Source organism: Sorex araneus, chromosome 3 (genome assembly GCF_027595985.1).
Source record: "Sorex araneus isolate mSorAra2 chromosome 3, mSorAra2.pri, whole genome shotgun sequence".
In the NCBI taxonomy this organism is placed as follows: Eukaryota; Metazoa; Chordata; class Mammalia; order Eulipotyphla; family Soricidae; genus Sorex; species Sorex araneus.
The window spans coordinates 25,514,925-25,527,331 of record NC_073304.1 but is presented as its reverse complement, the minus strand read 5'-3'; the positions used below and the strand labels follow the sequence as shown (position 1 = coordinate 25,527,331).

Here is a 12,407-nt window from a genome sequence, read left to right as displayed (position 1 = left end):
CTTAAACCCTGCATATCCTCTGCAGTCCCAAAGGCACCCATAAAAAAAAAAAAAGCTTGTTTTGATTTTTCCATTGATTTCACGAGAACACTTATTGTGTCTGTATTCCTCAGTGCACCCACCCTAGAGTTTGAGTACCTGTCCCACTATCAGATTGGCTCTACCTGTGCCCCCCTTTTATTGTATTTTTTACTTTTGGACTATATCTGGCTTACTCCTTGCTCCTACATTCAGGAATTGCTCCTGTTGGGCTCAGGAACCATAGAGGATGCTGGGAATTGAACCTGGGTTGGCTGGGTGGAACGCAAATGCCTTCCCTGCTGTTGTATTGCTCTGCCTGCTCCTCTTTTTTTGTCCACTGTCTCTTCCCCTCCAGTTACCACCATATCTTTCTCATGGTCTGAGACTTTTTTGCTGTTATAGTTAGTTTTTAGTTTGTTTTTTTGTTTCCTGAGGGAGGAGCATGGTTTGGGCCACTCGCAGCATTGCTCAGGGCTTAACTGAGAGGAAATTAAAATATTCACGGAAACAAATGAGAATGAGGATATGACCTGCCAGACATTGTGGCGTACAGCAAAAGTTCATTGCTATGAAGCATTCATCAGAAAGGAAGAAAGGGCCCACATAAATAACTAGACTGCACAACTTAGGAAAACAGGTAACAAAAGGAGCCCATAGCAGCAGAGGGAAGGAAATAACACAATGTAAAGTTGAGATTAATGAACTGGAATCCCCCTGAAAAAATCCAGAAAATTAATGAAACCAAGAGTTGGCTCTATGAAAAGAATAAACAAGACGGACAAGCTGCTAGCAAGACTCACAAAGAGAGCGAACCCTAATAAACTGAGTCAGAAATGAAAGAAGAGACATCATAACAGACACCACAGAAACTCAAAGGATCATCAGAGATTACTTTGAGAATCTTTATGTCATGAAACGAGAGAAACTGGAAGAATAGATAAATTCCTGGACTCCTATGACCTCCCAAGGCTGAATCAAGGTGATTTGGAATACCTGAATACTTTTATTATAATGGTAATCAAAAGTCTTACCCCCCAGAAAAGCCCAGGCCCAGATGGATTCACTGGTGAATTCTTTCAAATCTTTAAAGAGACCTATGGCCAGTTCTTTTCAGGCTCTTCCAGGAATTAAAGAAACAAAAGCACTCCTAAACAGTTTCTGTGAAGTGGCCATCACCCTGAAAAAAAAAAAAAGAATCACAGGCCAATATCCTTGATGAACAGGATTGTAAAGATCCTCAACAAAATACTAGCAAATAGAATCCAACAGTTGATCAAAAAGACATATGAGATCATATACCTATATGACCAAGTTGGATTCATCCTTGGAATGCAAGGATAATTTAACATATGGAAATCAATCAATATAATATACATATCAATAAAAAAACGTGATCACATCAATAGATACAGAGAAAGCATTTGAAAAATCAAGCACCCATTCATAATAAAAACTCTCAAAAAAATGAGAATTGAAAGAACTTTCTCTTTATCGTCAAAGCCATTTACTACAAGCACTCAGAAAACATTATACTCAATGGGGAAAACTGAAGGCCTGCCTTCTAAAATCAGGCACAAGACAAGGTTTCCTACTCTTGCCACTTCTATCCAATATAGTACTTAGAAGTACTTGTCATAGCAATTAGGCAAGAAAAAGATACCAGGGGCATCCAGATAGGAAAGGAAAAAGTCAAGCTCTAACTATTTTTGCAGATTACACAATACAATATTTAGAAAATTCTAAAGACTCTACAAAAAGGCTCCTAGAAATAATAGATTTGTTTCTATTATTTAAATAAATTTAAAGTAAAGTGGCAGCCCACAAAATTAATACACAAAGGTCCATGACTTTCCTATATACAAATAATGAAATAGAAGAAAGAGATTTTTTTTTTAACAGTCCCTTCACAGTTGTGCCTCAGAAAATCAAGTACCTCAAAATCAGCTTAACTAAAGAGGTGAAATACCTATACAAAAAACCCTACAAAATACTACTTAAAGAAATAAAAGAGGACATGAGGAAATGGAAATACATCCTCTGTTCATGGATTGGGAAGACTAATATCATCAAAATGGCAATACTCCCCAAAGCATTGTACAGATTCATTACAATCCCTACAAGGATACCCATGTCATTTTTAAAAGAAACAGATCAAATACTTCTGCAATTCATATGGAACAATACCTCACCCCACCCCACCCCCGCCCCCCCCAAATAGCTAAAACAGTCCTTTGGGAAAAGGTGATGGGAGGCATTGTTTTCCCCAACTTCAAACTGTACTACAAAGTGGTAGTAATTAAAACAACATAGTATTGGAATAAAAACAGATCCTCAGATCAATGAAATAGACTTGAATATCCTGAGAAAAACATTCATATATATGTTTAGTTAATCTTTGATAATGTAGCAAAAACTATGGAGCAAGGAAAGTCTCTTCAACTAAAAAACTATGGAGCAAGGAACGTCTCTTCAACAACTAGTGCTTGGAAAACTGAAAAATTGGCTAGCTACATGCAAAAAATAAACTCAGAGCTCTTTCTAACACCATGCACAAAAAAACTGAATCAAAATAGATGAAAAAAACTTGACATCAGACCTGTATCAACAGGGTGCAGAGAGGAAAACGTAGATAGAACTCTCCATGGCATTGAAGATACAGGCAACTTCAAGGATGGAAGTCCACTGGCCAAGCAAGTTGAAGCAAACAAAGATAAATAAATTAAACTAAGAAGCTTCTGCACTTCAAAAGAAATGATGACTAGAATACAAAGACAGTCCACAGAATGGAAAAAAATATTTACCTAACACTCATAAGGTATCAATATCAAAGATATATATGGCCCTTACAACAAAATAACACCCAACCCCACCAAAAAATGGGGAGGAAGAACAGAAACTTTCTCAAAGAAGAAACACAAATGGCCAAAAGGCACTTGAAAAAGTGCTTTACATCACAAATTATCAGGAAGATTCAAATCAAAACAAAAATATATCATCTCAGTCTCACAGACTTGCACACATGAAAAAAACAAAACAAAACAAAACAGAGCAACCAGTGCTGGCGCAGATGTGGGGAAAAGGGGACTCTCATTCACAGCTCTGGGAATGCTAAGTGATTCAACCTTTCAGGAAAACTAGATATTCCTCAAAAAAACTAGAAGTTAAGCTTCCATATGACCCAGTAATACTGCACCTGGGAATATACCCTAAGGGCCAAAAATACAGTGCAGAAAAATCATCTTCACTGCAGCACTGTTCACAATACCCAGAATATGGAAACAGCCCAAGTGCTCAAGAACGAATGTGCGGATAAAGAAACTATGGTACATTTGCATGGTGGATACTACACAGTTATTAGGAACAATAAAGTCATGAAATTTGCTTATACTTGGATGAACATGGAGAGTATCATGCTGAGTGAAATGAGTCATAGGGAGAGGGACAAACAAAATGGTTGCATCACCTGTGGGATATAGAAAAAAACCAGTATGCGAATAATACCCAAAGACTGTAGAAACAAAGGTTAAGAGGACAGGACCATGGTAGGAAGTCTGCTGCAAAAGGGAAGGAAGAGTGCATTTAGGACAGAGAAGGGGCCACTGTGACAGTGGTTGTGGGAAATAATTACTCTGGACATACACTGAGTGCTGGAAGGAGGTAAAGTGATTATATGGTACCCTTTCAGTAACAGTATCGAAAACCAGTGTCTAAAAGGAAAATCAGGGAGAGGGAGAGGGGGAAGAGGGGAGGGGAGGTGGAAGGAGAAAGAGGAGAAGGGAGGAGAGAGAGAGAGAGAGAGAAGAAAAGTTTGGGTAGGGGTGAGGAAACTGGGAACATTGATCGTGGGAAATGTACACTGGTGGAGGGACAGGTGTTGGGAAAGTATGGCTGAAACCCAATCATAAACAGCTTTGAAACTGTACATCTCACAGTGATTCAAATTTTTAAAAAAGAGAAACTAAAAAAAAAATTCTTGCTTGATTATACCAGCTAGGACCACCAGCACAGTGTTGAACAGAATTGGCTGAGCAGATATCTCTAATTTGTTGTTAAGCATTTAGTTCTTCACCATTAAGTATGGAATCATTTGTAGGTTTTTCCTTGATCCCTTTATCAGGTTGACAGACTTCCCCTTTGTTCCTTCTTTGCTAAGAGTTTTTAATCAGAAATGAATGTTGAATTTTACCAAATGTTCTTGTATTTCTCAGATAATCATGGTTTTCTCTTTGGGTTTGTTGCTATAGTGAATTACACTGATAATTGAACAATGAACCAACATTTTATTCCTGAAATCAAATGATCATGATCATGTTAGTTATCCTTTAATACACTAAATCTGATTTGCAGAAATTTCATTTAGAATTTTTACATCTATGTTCATTGGGAGATTCTGGCCTATAGTTTTCTTTTTCTGTAGTCCTTTAGTTTCAGCATCAGCATGATATTGGTCTCGTAGAGTAAAATGGAAAGTACTTTTATTTTCACTTTTCTATCATGGGATGCTGTATCTCTCGTTTTCCATGTTGGTGATCTGTTTTTTTTTTTCTCTCTTTTGAGTTTGGGGTACACCCAGCAATGTTCAGGGCGTCCTGGCAGTGCTCTGGGTACATGGGGTGCTGGGAATCGAACCTGGGTGGGCTGTGTGCAGGGCGAGTGCGTGTCTGGTCAGTCTGACTAGAGGTTTGTTGGATTTTATTCATCTTCTATGATAATCAGTTTTCATTTTATTATATTTTCTATTTCTAGTTCATTGACTTACAGTGTAACGTTTGTTACATATTTTCCGGTTAGTTACTCTGGGCTTTACTTGCTAGATTCTAGAGTATTTATTATGTCCTTTATATAACTTTCTTTTGGCTTCATTTGCCTCTTCCCCCACTCCCCCTTATGTGGAAGCTGCAGCCATTGATTTAAGATATTTCTTTTCTTTTGTGTTTAGTGTTATAAATTCTTAATAAGTATTACTTTTGCACCATCTCAGACATTTTGATTATTACAGTTTTCATTTATTTAAAATACTTTATAATTTCCCTGTTAACTTTATCTTTGCTCCATGAATCATTTAGAAGCTTGTTTACTTTTCAAATATTTGGGAGTTTTCCCAGAGATCTTTATGTAAATGATTTTCAGTTTACTTCTGTTGTACTCAGAGGACATAATTTGTGCAATTCGCATCCTCTAAAATTCACTGGGACAAGTTTTATGGCCCAGAATATGGTTTATCCTGGCAAATGTAGCATGTACATTGAAAGCGTGTGTCTGTTCTGCTTTGCTGGGTGGAGTGTTCTGCGAATGTCTACTAGGTCTAGGGTATTGACAGTTTTTTTGTTCAAATCTTCTCAGTTAGAGCTGGTTATAACTGAAAAATTTACAATTTTTCTCTGTTATTGCTGGTCCAGTGTTGAAATATCTTCCATTTTATGTGTCAACTTCTTGGTTTCTCCTTTTGGTAATGGCCATTTTGATTTTTAAGGAAATTTGGAATTCTGTTATTAGACACATGTATCTTCGATTTCTTGTGTCTTCCACACTGTGCTGAAACATCCCTCTCTGTCATGGCTAGTCAGTGATGCTTCTGTCCTAAAGTTTGAGTAGTTGCATGAATGTTCACACTTGCACACTTGGATTTTTTATGACTAGTGTCTGCACGATGTATCTTTTTCTATAGTTTCACTTTACTGCCTCTATATTTTATATTTAAACTGGATTTCTTAAAAAGAAGGAAGCCTTGCTCTTTGTAGCAACGTAGGTGAACTTGGAGGAATACTGCAAAGTGAAATAATCTAGATTGTGGTAGACAGATGTTGTATAACCTTGTGTGTGAAATCTGGGAAAAACAACACAAAGCTCCAAAGCTCCTAGAAACTACAGGACAGTGTTGACCAGGGCTTGAAAGGTGGGATGTGGGGAAATTTTGGTCAAAAGGCGCAGAATTTTTACTCTGAGGTGAGTAATTTCTGGAAATCTAGTGCATAGTGTAGTGCTCTGCTTAGTTTAAATATGTCATGTTATTTTCTGTCCGTTCACGTATCCTTTTTATTTTCTCCACTTTCTTTGAATTCAGTAACTTTTTTAAAAAATGTGGTTGCTCCACAGTGACATGATGATTCTTTTACTTATGCTGTGCCTTCCAGTGTATTGTGTGCTATTTAATGTGCAATTTGGGAACTTGGTTACTACTTCCTCTTGTTCTTGGCACTGCTGTTGTCATGCATTTTGCTTGTTATAATCCCACAGTACATTGTTATTTTTCCTTTGAGTAGTCCAATACAAGGTAAGGAAAAATACATCTGGTTCTTCTCGCCATACTCTTTCAATGCTCTTCACTCTTTCGGACTGATCTCTTGTGTCATTTTCATCTATCTAAGGAACTTCTTGTGATCTGTAGTGCTGTGTGTGAATTCTCTTAAGTGTTGTTTGCCTAAAAGAGAAGTGTTTTATTTACCTTCTTGAAATGTGTTTTCTCTAGTTTAAGAATTCTAGCATCTTTTCCTCAGCCTTTAAAAAATGTGTTCCATTATCCTTTATTTTTATTTATTTATTTATTTATTTATTTATTTATTTATTTTTTATTGAATCACCATGTGGAAAGTTACAAAGCTTTCAGGCTTAAGTCTCAGTTACACAATGCTCGAACACCCATCCCTTCACCAGTGCATGTATTCCACCACGGTAAACCAGCCTCCCACCCCCCCACCCCTCAGCCCCCCACCCTGCCTGTATAGCTGATAAATTTCACTTTACTTTCTCTTTACTTTGATTACATACAAACAAAAAACCTCACTATTATTGTTTGGAGTTCCCCGCCCCCCCCCCCGAGAGTCGTACCTGCTGGAAAGGAAGCATTGATAATTTGTTTTCCATTGCTGAGAATGAAGAGATATGAGGTCGTGTGGCCACAGTAGCGGCCGTGAGGTTCTAGATTTCTGTATTTTAGTATTTTAGTGACTGAGTCCAGAGGGCTTTCTTCCAGAGGTTGCATCATTGCTAGCTCGTACCGCTCTGCTACTTTATATTCCACATATGAATGCAATCTTTCTGTGCCTGCCTCTTTCTTTCTGACTCATTTCACTCAGCATGATACTTTCCATGTTGACCCACTTATATGCAAATTTCATGACTTCATGCTTTCTAACAGCTGCATAGTATTCCATTGTGTTTAGCAGCATGCCACGCACAGCAGTGATCTTTGCTTACTGCTGCCTGCTGTGTCTTTCATTTTCCAACCTATTTTAGAAATCTTTTGTTCTTTTTTTGGGGGGATGGAGTGGGTTTGGTTTGGGATTAAATCTGGCAGTCCTCATGGTTTACTCCTGGCTGTGTGCTGGGGAACCCTTGTTAGCCATGTGGACTCTCTCTCCAGCCTCTAAAATAACTTCTGTAGGACTCTCCAACAGTTTGCTTGCCTTCATCTCATTTTCTTCATGTTTCTTCTGTTTGGGACTTGTTGAGCTTTTTGGTGTATAGGTTTATAATTTTCATTCAGTTAGAACAATTTGGGTCATTTTTTCTTCAAATTTTTTTCTTCAATTTTTTTGCTATTCTTTTCAGGAAGATTCTGATTGCTTGATAAATTAATTGGTATTATACTTCATGTCCAGTTTTTCTCCCTTTCAGGTTCTTTTTCTTTTTCTTCACGGTCTTGGTGCGTCAGAATTAATTCATTTTATCTCTTTTCCTGCAGTGTCAAATCTTCTTTTTATTTATTTATTCATTTATTTTTTATTATTTTATTGAATCACCGTGAAAAAAATACAAAGCTTTCAGGTTTAAGTCTCAGTCATATAATAATTAAACCCCCATCCCTTCACCAGTGCACATGTTCCACCACCAAGAACCCCAATATACCTCCCACCTGAGTAGCTAATGATCTTCATGTAATTCTCTCTATACTTTGAATACATTCAATATTTCAATAGAGAACTCACTATTATCATTTGGAATTTCCCCCCAACAATCAAGCCTGCTGAAAAGGCATCATTTAATAATTTGTTTTCCATTGCTGAGAATGAAGACTCCATGAGCTTGCGCTGCCACGACAGCCGCAACAGTGGCCGCGCGGTTTTGGATTTCTGATATTTTAGCTCGGTTCACAGCCTAGATGCATTTCTGTAAGAAGCCTCTCTGGGTGCCAAAATGGGCTAGAAGACCTCTCGGATCATAGTCTTTAAGGAGCTGAGGGTCTGTTTCATGCTCGGCAGCTCCGGATCTTATCTGGGCAGAGAGCGGGCTGGTAATGCCCCCGGTCCCCTGATCGCCTGCGAGCCGTGTCATTGCAAACTCATACCTCTGGTTTGGGAGTCTTAGAAGTTGGGGCTCGCCACGTGGGTGCTGCCGAAGCTGCCATCTTCCGCGCAGAAAGACAGGGTGGAGAGGGAAAATCCCTCCCCAGGCGGCACGGGGTTGTAGCACAGCTCACAGTCTAGATGCACTTCTGTAAGAAGCTGCTCTGGGTGCCAAAATGGGTTAGGAGACCTCTAGGATCATAGTCTTTAAGGAGCAGAGGGTCCGAGTGTCAAATCTTCTATTCTTATCTAATGAATTATACATTTTGGATGTTTCATTTTTTTGTCATTTTAATTCCCATTTCTTTTTTTTGTCCCTTTTAAATCTTTTTATCTTTGCTTATTATAATATTTATAGTCACTTTAAAATTTTTAAATTTCTTGTCATTGTTTCCTGAGAACTTGTTTATTGGTCACATTTTTCTCATTTCTATCATTTTCCCCATTTCTTTACATCTACAGTTTCTTTTTTTAAAAAAATTGAGTGTTGGACATTGTAAATGTTATATTGCCAAGTTGTTAGAATTTTAATGCCTTTTCTGAACCCCTGTTGAAGGTTTTTTTGGTTGAGTCCTGGAGGTACTTGTTGATCATTTGAATCTCTTCAGACTCTGAAAGCTTTTTTATGGTTCTCTTACAATAACTTTTTGTGTATGTCTAGTATTGTTCTACCACTCAAGAATCTTTCCTGTCAGTTAAATGACCGCCATATTCAACATGACTTGTCCATTCTGGTCAGGGACAGGCTGTGCACCTGGGGGAGGCGGCTCTGCTCTCGCTCACCATTCACTCTGTGACAGTGCTCTTCGTTTCGCCTCGTGGACTCACCTGTGTCCGAGCAGATTTATATTCGCCCAGGGATTCAGAGGGGCACTTGTGGTGACCGTGGTTTCTTTCTCGTGCTTGGCTTTCTCTCCAGTCCGTCGCTTTGGAAATGCTAGCTGCTTCTTGGAACTTTGCTCTCTGTCACCCCAGCCCCACGACTCTGATGTTCTACTCGAATTCCTGCACTCTGCCGAGACTGGAACTGGCCCGTGGATGGAAAGATAATCTGGGGGCTTTCTCCTTTTCCCCTTTTCAGAACCAGGGTCAACCCCACTGTGGCTAGTGGCTGAAAGCAGTTGTTTCCCATATGCCTGTACTTTGTCCTAGTTGTGCATGGTAGAAGGTCACTCTTTAGGGCAGCTGTCTCCCCCGTGGGGGAGCAGACTTCTGCTGCTCAGATTTCCGAAAGAACATTGGCATGCTCGCTAGACTCCTGCTTTTTCATTCAGTGTCACATTATTCAGATTTATAATGTTATATGTGAGGCGATTGCAGTCTTTCTCAGTGCTTCATGGTACTCTTCTGCTTATACTGCTCTTAACATTTCTCTTCTTCTGTTGATGGGACTTGACTTCTTTCTGGTCTTTAGCTGTACTGACAGCTATGTTCTCAGTGTCCTCCTTTGTGCCTCTCGAGTCTCCATCTGGGAGGACAGTCCTTGGGCCTCAGGTAGGTGAATGTTTCAGCCTTGGGGGTATGCCAGAATATTAGTGGTTCTGAGTACAGAGTTGAAACTTAGAAAACTTAAAGAGCCAATTGTGTTTGCTTTCTAAAACAGACCTGTTCATAAAGAAATCTTCCTTTTATCTTGCAACATATTTCATATATGTAGTTGTGCCTCATGAAGATCCTTGGAATTTACAGGTATTGTGTGAGTTTTCTTCAAAACTAGACAGAAGGACACCTTTTGGTATATGCTTCAAAGATTCATTTGAAGTTTGTAGGAAACATGTCCTTTTGTAGCTCACTGCATAATCATTGCAGATTTTATGCTTTTTATAAAGATTTTTAACCAAAAAGTGAAGTGCATCCACATGAGCCTGGGGATATGTTCCTGGTCTGTGTACCTTTTAAGTGGAGTGATAAACAGAAATCTACCGCGCAGTGGTTACATGATATCAGGTTATAAGCCAGTTTTTCAAACTGAAAACTTGGGTGTGATGATTCTGTGTGAGATATGGGTAATGAACTTGGAACCCTTTCTGTGGAGTAATTTGAGAGCTGGTACTTGATTTGAGTGCCTTTTCCTAAGGAATCAATTACAGATAATGTTGTGGTATCCTGGGGAGGCCAGTAATGACACCTTTCCTTACTGGTTTGATTCTGAGCCAGTCGAGAAATGAGATGAAGATTATGGTAGTTGAAGGCCAAAATATTACCTTTCTTCCTGATAAAGTCTAGCTTGGTAGACATGATTATATCTGTCTGCAAGCAGATGTACTTCCTGTTGGACTTTGGACTTGGGCAGCTTCCCATGCTCGTCTCTCGGCCAGATGGGCGAGCACTGTGGCGGGCATCTGGCCCTGCGTGCAGAACGGTGGATAGGATAGGCACCTCCTAATGGGAGGTTGTCTCAAGAGAAAGGGGGACATCCTCGCCTGAGCAGGGCGTGATGCTTCTAAATTACTGATTGGAGAAGTCTCCTCACTTTTCCGGCAGTGTGTGAGGTCCCCTGTGGGCACATCTGCAGGCACCTCAGCGGGGTGTACACAAGCCTTGGTGATAGACCAAAACCCACCCCAGCAAAGGGAAGAGACAAAATGGTGTTAAATGGGACACCTGCGCTTGAGACATCATCAACATGATTGTGGAGGAATTGCCCAGGTACAAAATAAGAGTCATGCACACTGGGTAGTTCTTTGTCATTCGAACAGTCTTTGACTTCACCACAATATTCCCGTTTAGTGATAAGGAAAGTAAGGCTCAGTAAAGTAATGTGACTCATCCGAGATCACAAAATGGGTCCTGCTTCAGGGACTGAGTTCAGATCCCTGCCCCCATACTGCACTGTCTCATGATGCTTTCCCAGATGAAAAGTTTAACTGTCTGGAAGGATGTGGCGGGTTCCCCGGGGAGCTGGCCCAGGGTAGTGTAGAAGATGGCAGCTCTCTGGACTGGAGCTTCTGGTCAGGGAAGCTCCTTTTCACAGGGTGGCCTTGAGCCACCCTCCTCCCTCCCTCCCTCCCTCCCTCCCTCCCTCCCTCCCTCCCTCCCTCCCTCCCTCCCTCCCTCCCTTCCTCTTTCGTTCTTTCTCTCTTTCTTTCTTTCTTTCTTTCTTTCTTTCTTTCTTTCTTTCTTTCTTTCTTTCTTTCTTTCTTTCTTTCTTTCTTTCTTTCTTTCTTTCTCTCTCTCTTTCTCTCTCTCTTTCTCTCTTTCTTTCTTTCTTTCTTTCTTTCTTTCTTTCTTTCTTTCTTTCTTTCTTTCTTTCTTTCTTTCTTTCTTTCTTTCTTTCTTTCTTTCTCTCTTTCTTTCTTTTTCTCTCTCTCTCTCTTTCTTTCTTTCTTTCTTTCTTTCTTTCTTTCTTTCTTTCTTTCTTTCTTTCTTTCTTTCTTTCTTTCTCTCTCCATCCCTCTGTTCCTCCATCCCTCCCTCCCTCCCTCCCTCCCTCCATTCTTTCTTTCCTTCCCCCTCACCTCTCCCCCCCGCCCCACTGAGCAGTTCCTGGGCTTTCTCCTGCCTCTGCACTCTGGGATCCCTCCTGTTGGGGCTCAGGATACTGGGTAGAGAAACCAGGTTGGCTGCATGCACAGCATGCACCCTGCCCATTGTACTCTCTGGCCCCTCAGCTGATTCTTGAAGGTGTGATTAAGGGGCAGCAGAGAGTGTGCAGAGAAGGTGTCTGCAGACTGGACACTTGGTGGAAGGTGTGGCGTGAGCAGAATAATGGAGCTAAGCTGGCTGTACTTTTGGAGCTCTGCTAAGGAATTGGGTGCAGAAAGTATGAATGGATTGGTTGTGTAGATTATCCAGCTTTTAGAATGCCTATTATTCTGAACATGAAATATCTTTCCCAAGGTTGTTATGTCATGCTGTGGCACGTGTTATCATTTAACTCACATTCTGGGACCTTTTGGAGGGAATAACATAGGAGAGAAATATATAAAAATAATCATTATTTCCTGATAATTATATATAAATAATAAATAGTAAAAATAAAATATTTTAATTTAAAATACTTGTACATAATTATTAATTTAATTTTAATTCACTTGTCACTTGTCATTTGTCATCCCGTTGACCTTTGATTTGCTCGAGCGGGCGCCAGTAACGTCTCCA

The 12,407-nt window shown here is 39.8% G+C and overlaps 1 protein-coding gene across 10 annotated transcripts in view; it reads left to right on the top strand.

Annotated features, from left to right (window-relative positions):
• The window catches only part of TTLL5 (tubulin tyrosine ligase like 5), a 276,403-nt gene that overhangs the window by 78,199 nt on the left and 185,797 nt on the right, over window positions 1–12,407 (top strand). The gene's annotated exons all lie outside the window — the stretch shown is intronic.